This window comes from Opisthorchis viverrini (assembly GCF_000715545.1).
Source record: "Opisthorchis viverrini unplaced genomic scaffold opera_v5_402, whole genome shotgun sequence".
NCBI lineage: Eukaryota > Metazoa > Platyhelminthes > Trematoda > Opisthorchiida > Opisthorchiidae > Opisthorchis > Opisthorchis viverrini.
This window is the reverse complement of record NW_008752059.1, coordinates 385583-408389: the sequence shown is the minus strand read 5'-3', so window position 1 is coordinate 408389 and position 22807 is coordinate 385583.

Sequence of the window (22807 nt, the reverse complement as noted above, 5' to 3'; positions counted from 1 at the left end):
TCCTTGCTTCAACCTGATGGTTTGTTTATTTTTACTTTGTCACGCGTCTGTCGGTTTTTTCAACCTAGAGCCAAACAGTGCATTGAAGAACTCAAAGATTAACTAAAATTGCCGTGTGAGATTCCATTGAAATGTAATTTTCATTGGTTTCGCATTCATAATGACTTGATGAATTTCAGAAATCTCAATGACATTTTTATAACAACCCAGATAACTTGAAAAAAGATTTATCGTCCGTTTCTGCTGCACAACAGACGTTGGAGGCGAAATACTCTGGTGAGCTTCATGTTGCGCGTTGCTTCAACGCTCAGTTTTCCCGAATAAAACAGGCCATTGAACCATTTGGTCGCCCAAATTCAAGGTAGTGCAATAAATTTTATAGATGGAAAGTACGATTCATACGGTTGCTGGAAATTCTTCGACTTTCTGTTCGAAACCAGAAAAAGTACAATGCAGCAACTACGATCAGGATCAATGTAGGGTAGTGTGGAGCCTGGTGGCCTTTAGTTTCCCATTGAGTGCGACTCTTGTCTAGCTGCCGTACCACTCGGAGGAAGCACGAGGATTGGGATACTGCCAGGTTGCTCAAGCCTAGAGGGGATAATTCAAGAGGCAGTAGTCGGGTTCGAATCCCGAACATTCCAGTCCGGAAATTCGTGCTGAGCCAACACCCCCGCATGTAACAATCAGACTCTAGTTTCCAGAAAGACTATTTTACTCCCCTTGAAATGCCCAAAGTGTATTGGCTGCAATCCGTTTTTTATTCTGACTACGAGTTATTATCATTCGCTAAAACAGGACTGTCGGAATTCCGAATATATAACGGTATACCACTACTCATTTTAAAGAAAAAAAACTACCTTGGATGAGCGAACTAGATGGGTCTGTTCCAACCAACTATGTTGCATCCACGTATTGTTTCGCAGTTACGCCCGCACCAGATCGCCAGGTAAATTCTGTGTAAACAACGTAAACTTTCTGTTTGGGTTCACCGGTTATTTCAACAGTTTTCATACCATTGGGGTTGCTAATCATCGGTTGCTTTTTTCAGGATCGCCTTCTGACAGCTGATGAGCCCCCTCGTCAGAAAACACAGTAATAAATGAAGAGGAACTTCCCTTCGGAAGTGAAACTCAAAGTCCTCAGTGAGACGAGCGCTTAACCAGACATCAGTCGTCGAATTGAAGTGACCAAATAGAAAGACCGTCTAAGTAGAGACAGTTGATTAAGGCAGGGTTTGCTGGAATTGGCCTAGCACGGGTGAATTTACGACAGCTTAAAAGTAATATATATTTCAGTGGTGTCTTGAAGAGGCCACGTTTGTTGTCGATAAACAGTTACAGTTAGGAGGTAAGTAATCGTACTTAGTTCCAGATATTCGAAGTCTAAATGCGTTTGCATTTCTGGCGTTTTGAGGCTGGATATGGCGAGTCTAGTTGCGCCGAGTCCTCACATGCGGGATGCGGGGATGGTCGAAAATGGAGATAAGCGCCTGACACAGATTGTCAACTATTTTGGAACATTAAAACAAGGAAACCAATGAAACTACTGCGCATGTCACAGAGGGTGACTCAATGGTATCTGTATCTCTCCCAAAGCAACCTCAAATCACGAAAAGTTTCATACCTTCATAAAGTCGAATGAATCACGTTTCATTTTACTAGTTTTCCGGGAGGCAGCAGAAACGTTTGACCGTGTGAACAAGTGACCATGTATGTTCGTTATATTTCTGAAGATATTTGGCCAGCTCACCGCAATTTCGCGGTAGATAAGTTTCGTGAAAACGGCTATTCTGTTTTCTTGCCTTCCTAGTGCTGGCACACCTTGCAGATTCGTCCTAGGGTTGAAGCTAGTCAGTAGAAACTTTTAATTTAGAAAGCACCGCGCAGGTGTTTTTTCCTTGTTGGCAATCATTAAAAATGCAAGCACAATAATTTTCCAGTGAATTATGGAGTCATTAACCGTATGGTCATTACCGATCTGCTTGCGGCCAGGTGGGACATGACGCCGCTTACTTGTAGTCACGGAATCCACTCCAAGTTGATGCACGAGTGATGACTCCTCAGGGCGAAGTTTCACTAGTCCCAAGCCAACAGCATACTGAGGGAACAGTGTGGAGTTTGTGCAACGTTCAACTGGAACTTGGTACTGTCGGTGGACATTTCTATGTGGAAACCGGAGATCTCCGGAATCAGTGGAAGTGCGTACCTGAGGATTAATGAGACGCTTTCAATCCTCGACATTCCAGCTATTACTGTGAGCGATCAACTGTTCGGTCGTAAATTTGAGGCAGGCAGTGGGACTGATGCGTAATCAGCGAGGATATGGTGCACCCAAACTCTCCAACTACAAATTAGTCACACTCCCAACCGGTAGCCTCTGGTCAGCTGGTTAGTTATCTAAACCAGAACCTGAATCGTCGTGAGTTGGAGCCACCTCGCCTTCCGTGACATGCTCGATGCTGAAGATTCCGGAGAAAAATGAAACAGATTTGCACTACGTCTCGGCTTTCCACCATCGATCGGTTTCGCTTGTAAGACAAATTCTTGTTGAAGATTTATCAACCCCCTATACTCCAAACAAACAATAATCAACGCAATATATATAACTCAGAGAGCTGGTGGAAAATAGCTGCAGCTCGCAGGTAACAAAATGTTGCTTAAAAAGATACCAGCCACACAAAGGGACGTTACTGGACATGCAGCCGGATAAAGGCATTGTTTTATATGGTAGGTGTGCTGAGCTACCGCGTACCAAAAGGATCATCTGTCATCGACAAGTTATACAATAGCCGCCATGTCACTGAAGAGTGGAATGACGTAGACCTTGAGCATTATATCTTTCCAGCTGGCTGGCTAAGAAAAGTGCTCGCTAGAACTAGAAATTCTCGTGAAATGTGCAATTTCACGTGGAGTGGATGGTTCACGCTTCCAGTTGCACCGATCGACCGGACTTTATCCGTAGTTACCCGCTGAAATCATGTTGCAGACAGGGTTGTTGAAAAGTTTGGTGATAGCGCCATTCTCAGAATGACACCTGGCCGCTTGTGTGAATGGAATATTATTGATTTTTAGTTTATATTGTATTGTATTCACAGTCTCCTCATCCCTGTCCAATTCTCCTCTCAGTTTTCATGGCTGTGGGATGATCTAGCGCCCATGCTCAACACTTGTGGATCACTCCCGAAGATGATAAATTTAATGAAAGTTTTCATCCAGTGATTATGTTCACCAAATAGAAACACATTGTGATGATGTTTGGGGTGCTGCAGGCGTGTGGAACCTTCCTGAGCAGAAGCAAATGATCTTCTGGAAATCATTTTCTGATACAATTAAGTTTAGGGCAAAATTTGTGGACCATATTCTACACTTAGATTCGTCATAGTTTATTGAACAACACGAGGCCTTTAGAAATGCCGAGAGGACGTCACTTTGGTGGTACAAATTCAGAGCGAAAAGCGTGCGACACTTTCCGGCCACGTCTTGAGTTGGCCACTCTTAATTTTCGTGAACAACAATGGTCTAGACTAGTTCTCATACTAAAAAAGAATGTTGCAGTTTTGGGGTTTTGCCGGATAGCTATTTTTGTTCATAGCCACACTGTTCCCATTTGAACGGCCGTGTTCCTGTTCTGGTGCAATTATTCCGGTGATTCCACACCAAAGCGAAGCACTGGACTCAAGTTTCGCTCTTATTAAAGCTCATCAGCAGTGCATATCCAACGGCCGTGCCAGGATTTGAACCGCGGACATCTGACACGCGGGGCGAGCGTGTAATCACCACTCCATCAACGCACGTTGGACGCATCTGAATTTTCACGTCGTGTTCACGCTTGAGCGGTGTGATTGGTGTGCCCGACCCATCGAACGATGATCCAGTATCTGTCCTGGTTGTGACGATCGATTGACCTGCCAATCAGGACATCCCAGTCAGAGAGCGTGACACACGCTTGAACCCCACTGGGCAGATTTTTGGTTGCAATTTTGGGGTTTGTGGGATAGGTACTTTTGTTCCTCGTCGGGATATGCACTGCTGATGAGCTCTAATGAAAGCGAAACTCGAGTCCGGTGCTTCCCTTTGGTGTGGACTCACTGGAATAATTACGCCAGAACAGGAACACGGCCGTTCAAACGAGAGTGGTGTGGCTATGAGTAAAATAGAATGGACCATAATTGAGTCATGAATCGCCTACCAAATGTCCCGAATAGCGTTGAACGTTAACACTGGAAATAAAATTCGGTCAGTGGATTCGCGTAATTCTTTAGGTAATTTTGTTGTCTACTAACTCCCGAAATCCAACATTTGGTAAATTTTTAATTTAGACTCGAATACAAACTCTGTGTAAGTTTATGGTCGAGGTGCACCGACTACCTCTGAATGCTGCATCCGCTCTGCTACATCTTTTGATAATCCCGACATATTTGTTGTAAGCATGTTGACGTGTATGGTACATCGTGAATAATTCGTTCATAGACACATCGCATGCAAGATTTTTCAGCATCTATAGCATTTACTTCAAAAGTAATGAGAAATTATCGTGAACTTCGTGAAACAATCCAAAGTGGTTAGAAAATTTACTGGTTGATTTAAGATCCATGCGTTTTTTGTTCAGTCAAGAAGACCTCCACTTGTAAATGAAGGATAACCTGTATAATTTCTGCGACAGAAGTGGCAGGGCTAAATATTTCTGGTCCAATATGTTCCAAGACACTTCGGCAGGTAGTTCACTCTATTTTCTATAGAGGACAATATCGGTAGCTCAGTTAGCGTAGATGGGTTAGTGGTTGTGCCCACTAACCAACCACTAACCCACCGCTACGCACCACTACACTCCCCAATAACGCTCTGATGATGTCACCTCGATAGGTGATGAAACGTTGGCAATCAAATTGCCCAGCTCAGCTAACCAGCCGACGACGAGTTCACTCTATCCCTGCAGAAATTTTGAATTCGGCATCCGCGCGATTGGCTGGGGATAGAAAAACGCACCCGGATCAAAGTACTAGTTGACACAAACTCAACGGCTTGAAGTTTTCAGAGTGTCACAGAAGTGTTTGTTTTTCTAAAGATTGTCAGTAAAGTCTGTTTACTGCCTGAGGAGAACAGGTGCTCACCAACACATCATTCTCAGCTGCAAGTAGTGCTGACCTGTTAGAGAATGCAACGCTGTCGAAACGTTTGTGCCAACTTAGAGAATCGGAAGGTGACGGCGCCAGTGAACTTTGGTGTGGTCCGAGGAGAAATGCTGCTTTGGAAAGCTGAATGAAACTTCTATCTGAGAAGTCGTTGCTCAAGGAGCCAGTCAACACGTGTGACCGCACGATGTGGATCCCGTGATTGAAGGATGAGTGGCGCTATATCCTGTCTAAGTGCGAGTTAATCACACTGCTGATCAGCCACTCGTGGCCGAACGGTTAAGTGTTCAAACTACTAGCCGGGAGGTTGCAGGTTCCAGACTCTTTGGAGTTTCGTGAGATGCGCACTGCTGATGATTCCCTATAAGGATGAAACAGCTATACGGTGTTTCTCGGTTTTTCAGCATAGAATAGCATTACTTAGAGAAGCAGGGTTCGCTGGAGTGATGAAATAAATTTTTGGATGAAATTAATGAGGGGGGAGGGGAGACTTGTGGGATACATTAACACGGTGACTTGCTCTACGACTTCTATAAAGATGTATTTCTTACTTGGTTTCCAAACATAGCAACGCAACTTCAGAGTAAGATATCTTATTGAAAAGTCTGTTGATTCGAAATTTGTGAGGCTGCACGCAAACGAAATAAAACACATTTTGATTTCATCGTGCGTGTGGTGTGTTTTTCTGGTGAGGTTTTCAAGAATGCATTCTTCAGTGTGCCGCCGAATTCGCCCACACAAACTTTTTTCCAAAATCCAAAACTTCAATGAGACACAATTCACGCAAATATTCTGCTGAAGAAATGCTGGTATGTAATGCAGAAATCGCACAATAAGCCGACGCAGAAACGTTTTCCGGGATTGGGAACTTAAATGCGACACTAATCTTCAGTAGAGGCGCCGGTACGCAGACCTTTGGGTTCTGTTAGTTTATTAAAGGCTTTGTGGTTGAAATTTCACATTTTTTTCCTGACTAAGGTAGAATGTTTACCTGAGCTTATCAACTTCCCATATATTTCAAACAGACGCCATTTTGGTAAATTAAACAAGACATTAGAAGCACACGTTCATTTCCGATTGACCATCAACCACCTGCACATATACCTAATGGTCTTCTCTTTCGCCTGACTGTCGATCGTTCTTTCAGGGTGTTTCAAAACTAAGCGAAACCAGCGCACATTTTGAAAGATTTGGAAACCCTACGGCCACAGACGACCATGATTCTCTAGGTAACAAGTGATTCTGGCGTGATGTACCTGAAGTAACGCGAGTACTTTACCCGCAAGTGTGTTTTTCTGTAATCTCGCTCGGATTGTCCATGCAATTTGACGCGCGTAATGTTCAACCACCTGGTTACCAAGATTTTCACTGGTTCAACGCTTGCACCGCGCTTCGAATAATTTCATCCAGGTATTTGACCCCGATTAGCATCATGTAATCGGGCTTCCTCAAAGTGAACCCTAGCAACTGACGCTAAATGATTTCCAACTCGGTTTTACTTAGACATCTCTACGCATTCTGCATTGCTTCGTTTACAACATTTGGCACATTATTGCAAACGGGCTTAAGCGTTGCTGTCATTGGAGAAGTAGCGGGGGCACAGGAATCATCAGTCATTGGGTTCCACCTCTCAGGACTACTGGAAACGAAACCGTGCCGGTAGAACAAATGAAACGAAACGTTGTGGAGTTACCCCCTTCCTCGTATGTTTGTTCTGAATGAAAGTGTATCTATCTATCGATTTGAAATGATGACTGCCTACACAATTATTTTGGACGAAGTAGGTCCATTTCCTCGCGGTTGCATCTTTACACATCCGGTTTTCTGATGAGTCACTCGTAGTAGTCCATAAGACGTCTATGTTTAATCATGCCTTTTGATATGGATAACCAGAGCTTTCGTACTTTGACCGAAAAAAGGTTCACATTCATTTATTCGTATATGTAGTGATGGAGTTTTACCACGGTTCGGGCTTAATATCTGCGTACGCAGTTAATTGGGACCTCAGAAGATGTATGTTTTAACGACGCTCATATTTCGAACTGCTCCAGACATTTGTCAAATTCAGTGAGTTTGAGCTCTACTATCAATGCGGTGTTTAATTGTGGAACTTTAAGCTTTGATCCGATCAACCAGCCCAGGAATGGATTTTCTGAAGACACTGTTTTAACGGTTAATAAGCTGTTGAGTGTCTCGTATTTTTTTAGCTCGATCGAGAGCACTTTATCAAATCAAATCCGCGGACGTGTAGATCGTCAGTTAAGCAGAGTGCCCCGAACTCCTACAGAGCCGGAGAACATGTTTTTTGTCGGACTGACTTCCCACGGGACCATATAACATCCAGGGTAGTTTTACCACTCTGAGGCATCGAAGTTGCCACAAAACATTTTCAAACTGGTGAAATGGCGGAACTAATATGCTCGAAACTGCCATTTAACCTAGCCGTAGTTAATAGAGACAAAGTCGCAGTTAGCCTACCGAGGTTTTCAAGTCCGCACTTGATTTCCAGCGCTGATACGACTATGTAATAGCTGATCTGTTCCCACTGAATGTCACCTGGCAGAGCGACGACGTTCTGTAAACTCCGAATATTGTTTCGATCTTAGACACTACTTAAATTAAAGCATGCTTCTCAACACAGACTTCGTCGTTCTCGTTTCTCATGCCAGAACTGCACTGTGAATCAAAGTGAATCCAGGTTGATGGATGTACAGTTGCCCTACGTACTCCCAAGCGGCAAGAGGCAAACCACAGTGAAAAAGGGGTGGATAGAATTTTCGAAGGCCCTCAAATAGTTGTTACTCGGATGTGGTAACATTGAAACGTTTGGAAATGAACTCACCGGGGATAAGCAATTTGGATCTTCTGTGGCAAAAGCTGTATCACGAGCAGTTGAAAAGAAATCTCGCCACTGCCAACAGACTGAGAACCATAAGTTGACAAGCCATTTCTCGATTGATGCAAAAGAGTGAAGTGTTGGTACTTGATAAACGAACAAATGATCTGATAAAGCGAATCACTGTTTATTTTCCAGCAAGCAATCAAAACTGTGGTAAGTCTGCCGTCAAGAGGAGTCTTATCATTTACTGATGTTCAAGAAACATTCCAGACAGATATTGAAAAGTGGTCAGAACGCAAAAAAGCACCGACGGATGGAAAACAGGTCACGGAGTATCGAATGTCATCCGCCGTTTCACTTCCACAACTTAAAGGATACGCGACAACCGGACTTTGTTACATGAGCCGCCACCCTCCCAAGGAATCGTTTCTGCCTGGTCACTTTATGTAGACAATGCTCAAAAGAAGAATCATCTATAGTGAGATGGACGTCACTCTGACTGTAGAGGTTACCTCGCACTGTTGAGTCCGCAAAACCAATGCAGAGTTTCTCATATGTTCCCAGGAGATAGATGGCCAACCTTTCAGTTCAAATTAATTCCCATTTGTCTTCCGTGTCTTTGACTATCAAACGTAAATGGTGTTTCCTCGTGTGTTTATCGCAATGTGCACTGCGTCTTATCTAAGTACCGCTTAAAAGGACATCAGAGAGTCCTTTGGAGTAGCATGCTTTTTCAGGGTCCTGCGAAGTGACCCTGTCAGGGAGCCCTTACACTCTTCAACTATCAGAGCACATTATATGGTGACTCAAGAAATCAACGAAACCGTAGGGTCGAGCTCTGCCCTCAAAGGGAAGCTGAAATTTGGCAATCTGTCATGGTACACTTACACAGAAGCCGGTTACGAAGCTTGAGTACACGGTAACTTCTTCTCGTGATCGTCGAAACTGCCTCAAGAAACATGCACGGTGACATTACGAGGCCATCCTTTGTTTTGTGGAGGGAGTGTCCTGGTAATATTCGGTGCTTTTGGCAAAGTTCGGCAAGGCGCAAAAGCTTTGCCACAAAGCGGCTAGCTTTAAACGAATAATGAATATTGCATGTTGGGCCCATGTGAACTCTTTGAATGCCGATCAGTAAAATTCACTACTATGAATGTACGATTATGGTACTGAAATCATGTTGGTATGAATTTCATTTTACATTTCATTACCATCTTAGGCTCCAGAGATGTTGGCGATTTCACGCTGCCTGTTGAGAAGCAGACAAGAGTTTTATTGGATTCGTAGAAGAATGTTAAGACGTGTATAAATGATTCACTTGAATAGAGTGAACGTCGGTCGGTAAACACTGCGCGTGCAATCCGTTTTGCCAGCCAGGATCGACAGGATAGATTGCACAGTTGCTTGCGTGTAGAATTCTTCTGTTGACTTCATCTTGTAGTGAATCAAACGTGAGATTAAATAGTGTCTTGAAGTGGGGCGTCGAAAAACTCAGTTAATGTGTCTAATGATCTAAGGAAACCTAAGGAGAACTTCAATCAATTTCGCTGAAATCGGGAAGGTTAGTCGCGGAACAGCTGATCCCAAGTCGATCTGATCTCATTCCGTTTGTGTCATAAAAAAATTGACAGTGGGTGTGGATGAAATGTTCGGCAGTTTACATGTTTGGCGGAACATCTGCTCCGCATTGAGCGCTCAACAAAAAAACGCGCAACGCCTGTGGTCTTGTGAAAGCAGGTTCTTAGATTGGGAAAGCGCCTCAGTTTGAAGCCTCACTGTTAAAATCCAAACAGTGTCAAACAAAACTGATCGTATCTTAAAAGCCTCAGGCCTGTGACAGTATTATATAAATAAACACGAATGATCACACTTACTGACGTGTGATTTTGAACTACTCAGTTCGTGCGACACAGTAATGTCATTATTTTTGAGTTCCAAATTTAGGCCATTTTTGGGGTGAGTGACCGTGACATCTTGAATGTTTCTACCTCGAAATTTCTACTTTACTTCTGAGAATAATCGAAAAACATGCCCTCGGTTTTTAATTGCCTTGCCTTGTTTTGGTGTATGTTCAAAGAGCCTCTGTACAAGCGTAGTGCCTACTTGCAGTATCGGGTCGCCTTTTTCCGAAAGTTGAAACAGATTTTCTAGGTGGCTGCTGTTTTGAAGATGGAGACTGTGTGATGAAGACTGAACTGATTTGTCACAGGAGTTGTTTTTAGGGGCACCTAGTTCCCCTGAATACACCAAGGAAATATGGAGAATTTTCCAAATTGTGCCCCTGTATTCAGACCCGGTAAAAGGAATCAGTGAGCCACTTGGCAACGGACCAAATATTCTTTTCGAGTTGCACCGAATATCTGTAGATTTTAGATTCCACAAGTAAGCGTTTGGCCCTCCCGGAGTTGCGGTCGTTAACAAGACATATCAGCCCCAACTACCTATCTCAGTAGTTTACTTGTTTCAGGATGATTTCAGATTCAAAGTTGAACAATTTGACTTAGAGTACATTATGCCGATTTTCTTATGTTGCCTGCTGTATTAGTTGCTTTTGAGTACCTGAAGATCAAGATAAATGTGTCTCATTCCCGTGTCGGTCAGAGAGCACCAAGCAAGTACTCCGAGGAGGGAAAAACGGTACAGCTGTTTGACTTAGATCTGCCTGGCAAAGTAAACCAAAGCAAACATGGGCTCGTTTTTGAGTGCACCAACCTTCCAGCTGTCCACCGCAAGAACAGTAATTTCCTCAGAATAACTGGTGAAATGTTCACATCCTACTACACCAGTGCCGGGCATGGACTGGTTTGAGGGATCATCACAATATAATAGTATTAACATCTGCCTTTTGAGGAAGAAACACACAACGGTTGAAGCAGGCTTGAGTTTCTGTTCTACCGGCGTACATCTTTCTTCAAAACGCCTGATGCAAAACGGTGAGATCGCAAGCTGTCAAGGCCCGAGTTGACGCGGACTGGTCAAATACGCGCAAGTTTATATGTGTGTTCCACTGGTGTGTCTGCTAACTTCGGACAAAAAGAAGGATTTCATCACATCTCTGGAGAAGTTTGTATCTACTCAAACACCTTCACAGAATCGCCATCGATTAAACACTGAATGTCCTCTTGGAGCGCACTTTCTGAAAAGAACGAAATATGTTATACAACTCCATCAGCGGGGGAATTAGAATGTGTGCTGGTATACCAAAGAGATTCAGAGACGGTTTTTCGTACCTCTATTCTTGTTTTTTTGTTTAGATCGCATGTTATTTTGCAGGCTGCTATACACATACACAAACATTTGTCCATTCTACTTTCAAACACAGGAGGCTATGATGTAAGCGACTAGTAAATATTCTCCCTCTGTGGAGACCGCTAAGTTTTTTCCCAAGACATAAAATATGGTTCGCTATCGAAAATAGTTTGTTCAGCACAACCACCAACGCTTTCTCTCGGATTCTCTCGAACCACACTTAACCATGTGGTCTTCAGTTTTTCGGAACTAATCTTCAAGCGATTGCTGTATTTCAAAAATGCATTTAGCTATATTTGAATCGGGAGTCAAAATGAAAAGTTATGGGGTTCAATTTTTACTTCTCGGTGCGATCATGTTGCAGATGAGCTCCAGTGTCCTGTGCTCGGTCAAGAGCATCACAATCATCGGATAAGCCTATGTGATTCCCTTCGAAAGGGCCAACATAGTCTGCGGTAGCTCAGGTAGCGTAGATGGTCGTTGGCTTGTTCGTTGAGCTGGGCAGTTTGGCGGCAAACGTTTCATCACCACCCGAGGTGACATCATCAGTGCGTAGTTGTGCGTAGCGGTGGGTTAGTAGTTGAGCACAACCAGCTCAGCGAACAAGCCAACGACCATGGTCTGCGGGATTTGTACTCATGATGATTGTCGATAGCTTTATCCTACGCCAACGGGTAGATTCGCATCCTAGATGTCTCATCCCTGCGTATTTTACTGTGCTCGAATTTGCACTTCCCACACTGACAAAAAGCTTTTTGTTTGTACAGGTATTTCTTGAAAGTAAGTGATGGAAATTGTACCAAATTGTTATCCACTGGACCAATTATTGGCCAACATTTATGGTAATTATTTGTGAGGTCCAAAATAGGCAGAACGTAAGTAGAACATAAGGTTGACGAAAACTCGGGGACTGCGCCTAGCCGATGAGCCCCAAGAAGGGCGAAACCGGTCGTGTACTGTCGAAGAGTTTTCAGCAATCTTGTGGTTAGTTTCATTTAGGTAAAACGTTGTTCATTCTAGATATACCAAGGGTGGGTTTCCATATCTAAATGACCGGAGCACCAAAATGGGCAAACTAGTTGAAACCAACTTCTAGACTTTGGTTGATAGTTCCAAGTTTTCCGAGTATCTGTGTTACATGGGGGGGGAGGGAATAATCAACAAGTTGGGCGAAAGAATCGCCTGAGAATTCCGCATTGGAGCACTCAAACAGTCAGCAGATGATGATCTCCCAACCTGGAATTTGTGAGATCAGGGAGAGTGGCGTTTCATTCTGTCTCACTTTAAGTTGCTCAACCCTGTTCGCTTCGATCCCCCTGATCTTTAGCTGTTAGACTGCGAGTAATGAAACTAATTTCATCACTTTTACAAACCGAAAGGAATCAACTCTACAGTACTTCCCGGAATCCTCCACAGATGAAACTGGTAGAAAAAAGCTGAATGAAACTATTCAACATCACATCATACTTTCAAAAAGCCGCTTTTTTCTACAAACTTCCGTTTGCTTGCTACTCTACACCGAACAGTCTGACATTGCGACATGTACGGTCAACTTTACACCGTCAGACATTGGGTAGCTATCACCAATGCAACTTGGTTCGGTTAATTTTCAACCGATCCAATTTGGACTATGTAGGCGTTCTTGTTGTTCGTTTCTATTCAGATCGCCTGAGTGAATATCGGGAGGTATAGGCACCTCGATAACCTGCAAATAAGTGTCTCCATCGCCCAACTTTACCCTTCTTTTCAGAATAAGGCTTTCAAATAAATCATGGTTTTCGAACACTGATGTCATGCTGTCGATGATGGTGCTGTGGTGGGAATATAGGAATTGCAAAGGTAAACGAGGTTGCCCGTGGATTTGACTTGAACGAATGTTCCTCGATCTTGCAATTTAAATCAAGTTTCAAACACAGGAGGCTATGATGTAAGCGACTAGTAAATATTCTCCCTCTGTGGAGACCGCTAAGTTTTTTCCCAAGACATAAAATATGGTTCGCTATCGAAAATAGTTTGTTCAGCACAACCACCAACGCTTTCTCTCGGATTCTCTCGAACCACACTTAACCATGTGGTCTTCAGTTTTTCGGAACTAATCTTCAAGCGATTGCTGTATTTCAAAAATGCATTTAGCTATATTTGAATCGGGAGTCAAAATGAAAAGTTATGGGGTTCAATTTTTACTTCCCGGTGCGATCATGTTGCAGATGAGCTCCAGTGTCCTGTGCTCGGTCAAGAGCATCACAATCATCGGATAAGCCTATGTGATTCCCTTCGAAAGGGCCAACATAGTCTGCGGTAGCTCAGGTAGCGTAGATGGTCGTTGGCTTGTTCGTTGAGCTGGGCAGTTTGGCGGCAAACGTTTCATCACCACCCGAGGTGACATCATCAGTGCGTAGTTGTGCGTAGCGGTGGGTTAGTAGTTGAGCACAACCAGCTCAGCGAACAAGCCAACGACCATGGTCTGCGGGATTTGTACTCATGATGATTGTCGATAGCTTTATCCTACGCCAACGGGTAGATTCGCATCCTAGATGTCTCATCCCTGCGTATTTTACTGTGCTCGAATTTGCACTTCCCACACTGACAAAAAGCTTTTTGTTTGTACAGGTATTTCTTGAAAGTAAGTGATGGAAATTGTACCAAATTGTTATCCACTGGACCAATTATTGGCCAACATTTATGGTAATTATTTGTGAGGTCCAAAATAGGCAGAACGTAAGTAGAACATAAGGTTGACGAAAACTCGGGGACTGCGCCTAGCCGATGAGCCCCAAGAAGGGCGAAACCGGTCGTGTACTGTCGTTTTCATTTCAGCAATCTTGTGGTTAGTTTCATTTAGGTAAAACGTTGTTCATTCTAGATATACCAAGGGTGGGTTTCCATATCTACCGGAGCACCGCACCAAAATGGGCAAACTAGTTGAAACCAACTTCTAGACTTTGGTTGATAGTTCCAAGTTTTCCGAGTATCTGTGTTACATGGGGGGGAGGGAATAATCAGCAAGTTCGGCGAAAGATTCGCCTGAGAATTCCGCATTGGAGCACTCAAACAGTCAGCAGATGATGATCTCCCAACCTGGAATTTGTGAGATCAGGGAGAGTGGCGTTTCATTCTGTCTCACTTTAAGTTGCTCAACCCTGTTCGCTTCGATCCCCCTGATCTTTAGCTGTTAGACTGCGAGTAATGAAACTAATTTCATCACTTTTACAAACCGAAAGGAATCAACTCTACAGTACTTCCCGGAATCCTCCACAGATGAAACTGGTAGAAAAAAGCTGAATGAAACTATTCAACATCACATCATACTTTCAAAAAGCCGCTTTTTTCTACAAACTTCCGTTTGCTTGCTACTCTACACCGAACAGTCTGACATTGCGACATGTACGGTCAACTTTACACCGTCAGACATTGGGTAGCTATCACCAATGCAACTTGGTTCGGTTAATTTTCAACCGATCCAATTTGGACTATGTAGGCGTTCTTGTTGTTCGTTTCTATTCAGATCGCCTGGGTGAATATCGGGAGGTATAGGCACCTCGATAACCTGCAAATAAGTGTCTCCATCGCCCAACTTTACCCTTCTTTTCAGAATAAGGCTTTCAAATAAATCATGGTTTTCGAACACTGATGTCATGCTGTCGATGATGGTGCTGTGGTGGGAATATAGGAATTGCAAAGGTAAACGAGGTTGCCCGTGGATTTGACTTGAACGAATGTTCCTCGATCTTGCAATTTAAATCAAGGTAGTTTGAGCACATGGAGTTAAAATTGATTACATTAACGCCTCACCCATTTCTAAATATAACTGCCAATTGCTCCTAGGCGAAGTGCTTTTGGCAGAACTATTTCTTCATTCAGGCCTGCAATCTGAGCTGATTAAGGGTAAGACGTTCTTTGGTGAATTCACGACTGTGATCGAACAGAATCCAATTGGTCAGTTGCTTGACGAGTTGACGTTCGAAAATTTTCGAAACATCTGTATCGCAAAGATTTGTTCTATGCAGCGACACAGAACTTCATACAAAGTAAGCCGAAACCTTCGAATAAACTGTTTGATAATTCTACACTGCGCCGGGTGTTGCGTGACAGAAACCGAGGTCCTAAGTAATTAGAACACAAACACTCAGTGCTATGTATCCAAATGAACCAACAGGTTCAATTTTCTTCCTTCTTCCTTTCCCTTGGGAACAGTTGAAAAAAGCATCTTCAATAGTAGGTCGCTCCTTGGAATAGTTGCAAGTAAATTATTCAATCGTGAGCCTAATGAACGTCTTTGCCAAAGAAAACAGCACTCCACAAAACTGACAAACTTCGTGTTGTTACAGATATATTCGGTCAGGCAATGAGTACGTTGCACATGAATTCCACAGCCTTCTCCATATGGTGTTTTGCGGCCCGAAATTTCTAGAATGTTTATTTCTAAACTTATTCCTCTGCAGGCGAAGTAGCAGCATCGTCGGTTATCGTCCCCAGAAAAAGCTGATTCCGATGTGTCTGGCTATGCTTTGGTTGGTGTGAGGTTCCTTCCAGGACACGCAGTGCAACTTCAGTGGGAATGATGTGACACTTTATGCCCTATTTGATTCAGACAGGGTAGGCAAATTTAACAAGAATTCACTGGAGACGGAACTAAACGCTTGTGTCTTATGTGGAAAGACATCGTTTTGCTGATGTCAATTGACTCAAAACGACCATTCTAATGAGAGAGTGATTCCTCTACCGGATTTGTTTCATGAAATCGCGTTTATGCGACAGGACTGGTAAGCTTCACCGTGTTGAGCTAGTTCAATAGTCATTCCGCGCAGGTGGTGTGTTCTCAACTGAGGCTTGAATTGCACACACAGGAGGCAATTTTTTCAACTTAGACATAAAAACGGACGCATGTTATTTCAGGTGCTCTGTAACACATTAGGTTGCTAAGATGCCAGCGAATGCCCAAAGAAGCATCACCTACGTAGTTATCACTCATAGAGAAAGACAGAAATCGCGGCTACTTGAGTTGAACGAGAGACTATATCTTTTCGGTGACTTTGATAATATGAGCGGCGATGATTGAATTGAGAGTGATCTCCCTATAAAGAACACAATTTCTGAGCACCTGTATTCCGATAGAATGAATGTCCTCAGCGGATTATGGGCTGAGACCCAGAGTAAAAAATATAGTACTTATTTGCTTGGTTTTTATATCAGCTGGATTAAATCCAGACTTTGAACCTCACTGGGCCGATGACCCACAAATCCTTTGTTCTCAATATGGCTGTTGCAATACAGTTAGTAGTAATCTCCGCAAAACCATAAATCTGCAAGCGTTCCAGATCGTTTGGTGAGGGGCACACGATACCATGCACCGATTGCGTTTGAATGAGAAACCAATAGCCCGTAATTGAAGCTTTGTGAAAGAAAAGTTTCATTTTGCTCATACAACCTGATGACGAGATATGGATTTGTGCGATTTGTAATTCGTGATCGTGGTTGGGGGCTTCTGAGGCAGTTATTCGAATAAGCCGACGTAAAGTGTCAAAATTGTGCGATGTTCCATGTGGGAAAGCTCCATCTTAGTGATGTTGGTTGCGGTCATCAGAACGAAGTGATGGGTTTCCTTTCGCAAACACGTTGTAACTCAGATTTTTGAGTAGTACATTATATAAAAATGAAGCTGTTTAAGGTCCAGAGGAAAAGCGAAGTAAGTTCAATACGGCATTTTCAATACCCCTGAATACATGTTGACATCCACTTGGCACTCGAATGGGCGTCAAATGTGTTAGGACATTGGCAGTCTCTTAGGAAATAAAAGTGAATTTTGCAAAGACTAGCCCAAATTGTCGATGAGCACAAACGTCTTCTAGCGTTTCATCCCTAAACTCAATGACTTAAGTGCATGTAGCCCGTCCAAACTGTCACTGAAGTCGCGAGTTTTGAATAATGTACCCTTTGCAAACAATAAAGTTCACATCCATTAAAACCAAGATTTATGTCACCATAGATGCATCGATAGGTGAAGTTTAGCTCGCATCTAAAAGTTTCAAACCAACGATTACAACGCATTCAAATTCAGTCATTTCGTAAGTTGAACGACTGCTGACGATTGAAAAATGATCTTCATGAACGGAAGCTTGATTTGAGGGTGTGTTTTCTCTTTGCATCTCCCGACTCTGAAATTTACGCAACGAACGATAATATAACAGGGATATTTCTAGTCTGTCAAGAGTGCATCTTTTAGCAAATTCTTTTCTGCATTGACGCTTGTTATCGCCGTGTATTAATACTGAAATTTAACTATGCAACTACAAAAACCTTTAATGTATTGTGGTTGATTTCTGGTTGCAACCGTTTTCGGGTCACTTCAGCTATTGTTCTGACTGCTACAACAATAACTCACTTGGGATCTTTGATACTTGTGCAGCTCGCAGCTTGACTTCACTCACAAAGTAGTTCTGAAAACATCTCCTCGTATAACCATTAAACTACTTTGAATTCCAAAGCATGGGGACACTATATAAGAGGAAGTAAGTCAGTGTAAACTATTTTCTCGAGAGTAACCTGTTTGCTTTTTTGTGAGCTAACATTGTGCTATTTATAACAAGAAATTGTATATTCTCACACGGGTTGAATTTTGCCCGTCCACGATCGTCTCGTGACACCTGTTAAACTTGTGCAATCGGAAGATCCAGCAACGATGTTGCTGCTCTTTCGGAGTCGAGATGGTTTCCTTTCATGATACTCACTTTTATTGAACGATTACTCATTGCATGAGAACTAGTGTATCAGCACAGCTTGAGGGACATCAGATAGATTCACCAAATGCAAACAGAATGTGTAAACCCCTTAACTTGTAGCCCCAAGTTAGACTCAATCGGATTCTGTGTGATCAACGGCGCACTGGTTTCCTTCGGTAAAATTACTATACTGATCCGTTATCCCTCAACTAGTTGTGAGGATGCGATCGCATTACCATCACCAGGGCGGAAATCCTTTCAAAAATTTAATCCGTATAAAATGGAAATCAAAATGTTTATCTTTGTAACCCTGTTCGTGTAATCTCCACACTCCTGTTTTCCGGCAGTTCGGCAGCGCTGGACAGCAGGTAAGCGGCATATTTGCACCCAGAATATATTTGGGATATTTAGGTTAACCAGCACTAAGTTTTTCATGGTCATCGGTGCAAAAATCTACACGCACTGGTGGAAAGAAGTCACAGATTTAAACCTGTTATCACAAGTATTGTCGATATTTTTCAAAAAGATGTCATCGTGTTCCTCTCTACACATATCGGATAAACGACACTGATTCTTTATGTCACATTACGGTAAGTGATGCACACGTCTGGTGTTTCAAACGCACAAAGTAATATATAATATTGCATAAATTACAAAATTATAATTATTATAAAACTATAAAATAAATCTAAAATCTTTGTTCAAAGGATAAGAAAAACATTTATCCGATTGCGTCAGATAAAACCACCATGATTCCTGGTCCTTAAAATCAATCGCGATTTTGAGCAGCTGTACGCAATACGTTTGTTTCGAAAATGCACCTGAATGAGCAGTTCATAAGTTCCAACATGGGATTTTGAACCGTGATCGACGAAGAGAAGCAGTTACGTGTATCATTTGGTTACCCTGCATGTTTCGGGTGGGATTGACAAAATCCTCAGAGGATGCGGCTAACCTTGCAGGCGGAGAATCTCTAGCGCAATCATGGCCACCGAGTTCTGCCGACGATAGCTTAGTAGACTTCGCCAAGCCACATTTGAGTGGCACATCAGTCTGCGGTCTAAGTTTCTTTCGTGGCAACGACAGCCACCACGACCCATCCATCGAGGCAACGAATCGTATGTCGCACGTCACACACCAGGAGCCCAGGGCACCAGATGTGATGACAGACAACCTATTGTCCGTCGGCAACTGGGGACAGATAAATTCAAGGCAAGTGGCTTACAGTAGAAACATATTCAGTGTGGTGAAAAATAATTGGGGCTGCTGGATATCTTTATTCAAAAAGGAAAATTTGAGATAGATATATAGCGAACTGTTGGCAGAATTTATTGATTCAAGGGTTCTGATGAGCTTAGCCCTGACTTGTTAGTGCACTCGACTTGTTCTATTATCGCCACGTGATTTCTGCACTCCATATTATGGTCACAAACGTTCTCAGTGTAGTCTCGTACTGAACATGAATCAAGGCATATCTCTTTTGTCGCATTATATTTCAGTTCTTTTGAGACAGACAGTCAGAGATGGGCTAGTGTCAAGAACACTAAAAACGATGCCATGCGCGAAATCGAATTCACTAAATCCTAGTGGCACCGCATGACGTATAAATCCAACAAGATACGATATGAAGATTACTGCGAGCAAACGGATGCATCGCGATAACACGAATATGTGATCTCCGGTCGAATTGTGACAAACAACAAGCAAGCTATTTACATGACAATCGCTGCTGAAGTAGGATCGTAACTTTGACATCCCCTCATTGATAAAAAGAGCTAAATGAGTAACGAAAGTAGTGAAGATGGATTCGAAATTATGTATCCTTCAGGTTTCCTGGAGCACATACCCTTCTTGCGTGTGATTTCTTTCACTCAAGCTAATTTTACATTATTGGGCAAAATAGGCGAGGGTCGTAACATCATGATGTTCGTAAGAATGAGAGCGCCTGAAGCCAAAAGTCCACAGTTGGTGAGTTGAACCTAACCAAAGCATCCTCAGTGTGCACATCAGCAGTATTCTAGTACTGCACTCTTCGACTTCATCCCCGATGTATTCACTAGCGCACGAACGCAGGTGCATTTCATCCAAACGTATAAATGCTGACTCTTACATCGTCACATCTACTACTTATTTGGTTTGCTTGCAATCCTTATACCCACTGGAACAAATTACTGCTCCCTTTGCAAAATGATGTCAATCATGATGTCCCCGTTAGCGGTTTGTGAAGAGCCAGGCTAGCACCGAGAGATGTCCTGATTAAAGACAACTTTTAGGACGGTGTTTATATTAAAATAGCATAAAACAAAGAAACAAACGACAAATTAATGAGTTCTCTTGACCGAGTTACCACATCAGTTATTTATTTATTGTTTCCACGACAAAGTTTGATCATTTTCTTTGTTCACCTTCGTTTTGAGGCTTATCACGTAAACCCTCAAATTTGTCCATTAATACTATTCGACCAAAACAATTCAATTTGGAGAAGGACGATGTAAGTATAAGGGGGTTTATATGCCATGATGGGAAATCACACTTGATACGCTCAAGAAACGGAAGTCAATAGAAATTGAAAACACAAAAATTATGAAAGCGCAGTCACGGAAATCAGAATCGGAGGCCACATAGCTATGGACAAGTTCGCTGATTTTCAAACGTTTGATGGACCATTTTCGGGAAATCGCTACCTAGGTTTCCCTCTGATCAAGTCGTCAGTTTTAAGTGGTTACATTGATTGCATTCATCATCAGGCTCCATGATACCTGACACTCGTGTTGACTTTAAGGACTTCGAGAAGGACCAACTGCAGTTCACTGGACAATTCAATGTGTGCAAACAATGGACATAGAGTAGAGTTGTGGCGAGTTATGTAGGTGACTGAGAGCTAACCTATTTCGGTCAACACTTCCATCGACCCATTGATGCGATCACTTTCTCGAAAATCATGCCCAGATGTACAAGTCTGTTTATTGATCAACTTTTGCAATGTTGTTGGTGATTTTCTGCGTGCATGCAGGTGTGTGCCCTTTCTTTGATTCGCTCGAGCTGTGTTCATTTTTCTGGCATTTCTTTTCTGTTCGAGATAAAACAAACCAACAGAAATATGGCGAAAGTATCCTTTCTTTAAATAGGCCGCCTTACCGGGAACTGAGTAGCTTTGCTTGACATGACTTTGAACAAGGAATCCAATACTTGTCATCCAATGCGCTCGTTCATTTTGCGCTACTGGATGCAATCAAACCGCCAAGAGTGTGATTTTCTCAAATAATGGCACAAACTGAACTTGAGTACTTTCAGATCCTCATTGAATTGCAGGTTCTTCTTGTTTGCCCGGTGTGTTGATAAATGTGATATGTCCCATTTCTTCGGAGGATGCACTTTGCGTGATGCGCTCACGTTGGCCACATGCGTCCAATGTGCCACCGTCGAAGGCAACCCCATGGCTCCGAGAGAATCTTGGTGTGAGCAAACAAGTTTAGCGAAGACTAACAGGAGAACGCGCCAGATTTTCAGACATATCTTTTGCTTCGTGTGGAACCTGCCACTTTCTCATTTTCTGTACACTCACTGAGTTTTGCCGTTTGCATCGCTAGCTCATCTAGCGCAACTCCATAGTAACGAACTTGCAATCGTATTGGTGTTCAAAATGACCAGAAGTATAATACCACAATATTGCTCAAAGTTTTTGGGTGGTGTGGTGACACTGGAAACTGTAAAGAGCACGGATGGCCTTGTAATCCTGAGTTTATGAGATTGTAGTTCAAGCGGCGCTGGGCTAGGTTATCCGTTGTGTCCAGATACGTAGTGGCTGTAGCCCAGCCGACCTTATTAGCCGAACATCACATCAGTTGGATGCATGTCTCAAGTTCGGTATACGAACCAAACGAAGGCATGTCCTGATTGGTAAAGTTCCAACCAATCTAGATAGGACATTTTCAGTTCGACGCGTCTTGTCTCCTCACGCAGGCGCGACCATGTGGAACATTCTGTAACTCCTCTTTGGATATAATTGTGATAATCTTTCTTGGTCTCCATAATAGGATGACTGAAGCAACTGTGCGTTTTGATATTTCATACTGGGCGGGGCAGGAAGCCAAGGACCGACATAAAGTTGTGTCAGGTAGTCACCACACACACATCCACAATATAGTGATCATATAGTGATCAATATACCACATCGCCCAAACTTTTTTAATAAACGACTTCCTATGCAAAACCTCTGCTCAGTTTATACTATTTGTTTATTAGTGATTAGTCATGTTGTCATTCATGATGCTTCATAGATCATCCTTACAAATAAAACGAAATTAACTGGTTTGTGAAAAGAAATTTTGGCGTAACTCTGAGGACCACAGAGTGTTCCATCACTAGGTAAATGTTATTCCTCAACTAAAAATTCGGGCATCCATACGACAGGGAATGGCCACAACAACCTCTCCTGAATCAGGGACAACCAAGACAGCTGGTCTTCATTAAATGGAATGGCTACAATTTGGTTAGTCATTCCTCAAGAGTCGTTGCACGTTTTTGGCTCAGTCGACGATCTGATATCTTCATCCTTTTAAAATATGCCGTCAAGTGATGGGGCATTGAGAAAGTCCCTGTTTCACAGGCCAGTTTGAATAATGTGCGTTTGTCAGCAGCTCTCTGTCCGTTTGAGTTAGACTGACTGCCCAAAGAACGACTAAACCGTTCAGATCTACTTCATAAAATCATGTGATGATGTATTTGACGGTGGTACGAGTCTGCATTGGCGTCCTAGTTTCCGTGTGATCCTCTGTAGCTCCGCTGTAGAATCGTCGGTTTAGCTTTTAGTCATTCGCTGGTCGCCAACATAAGAAACTGGTTGCATGAGAGTACCAGGTCATC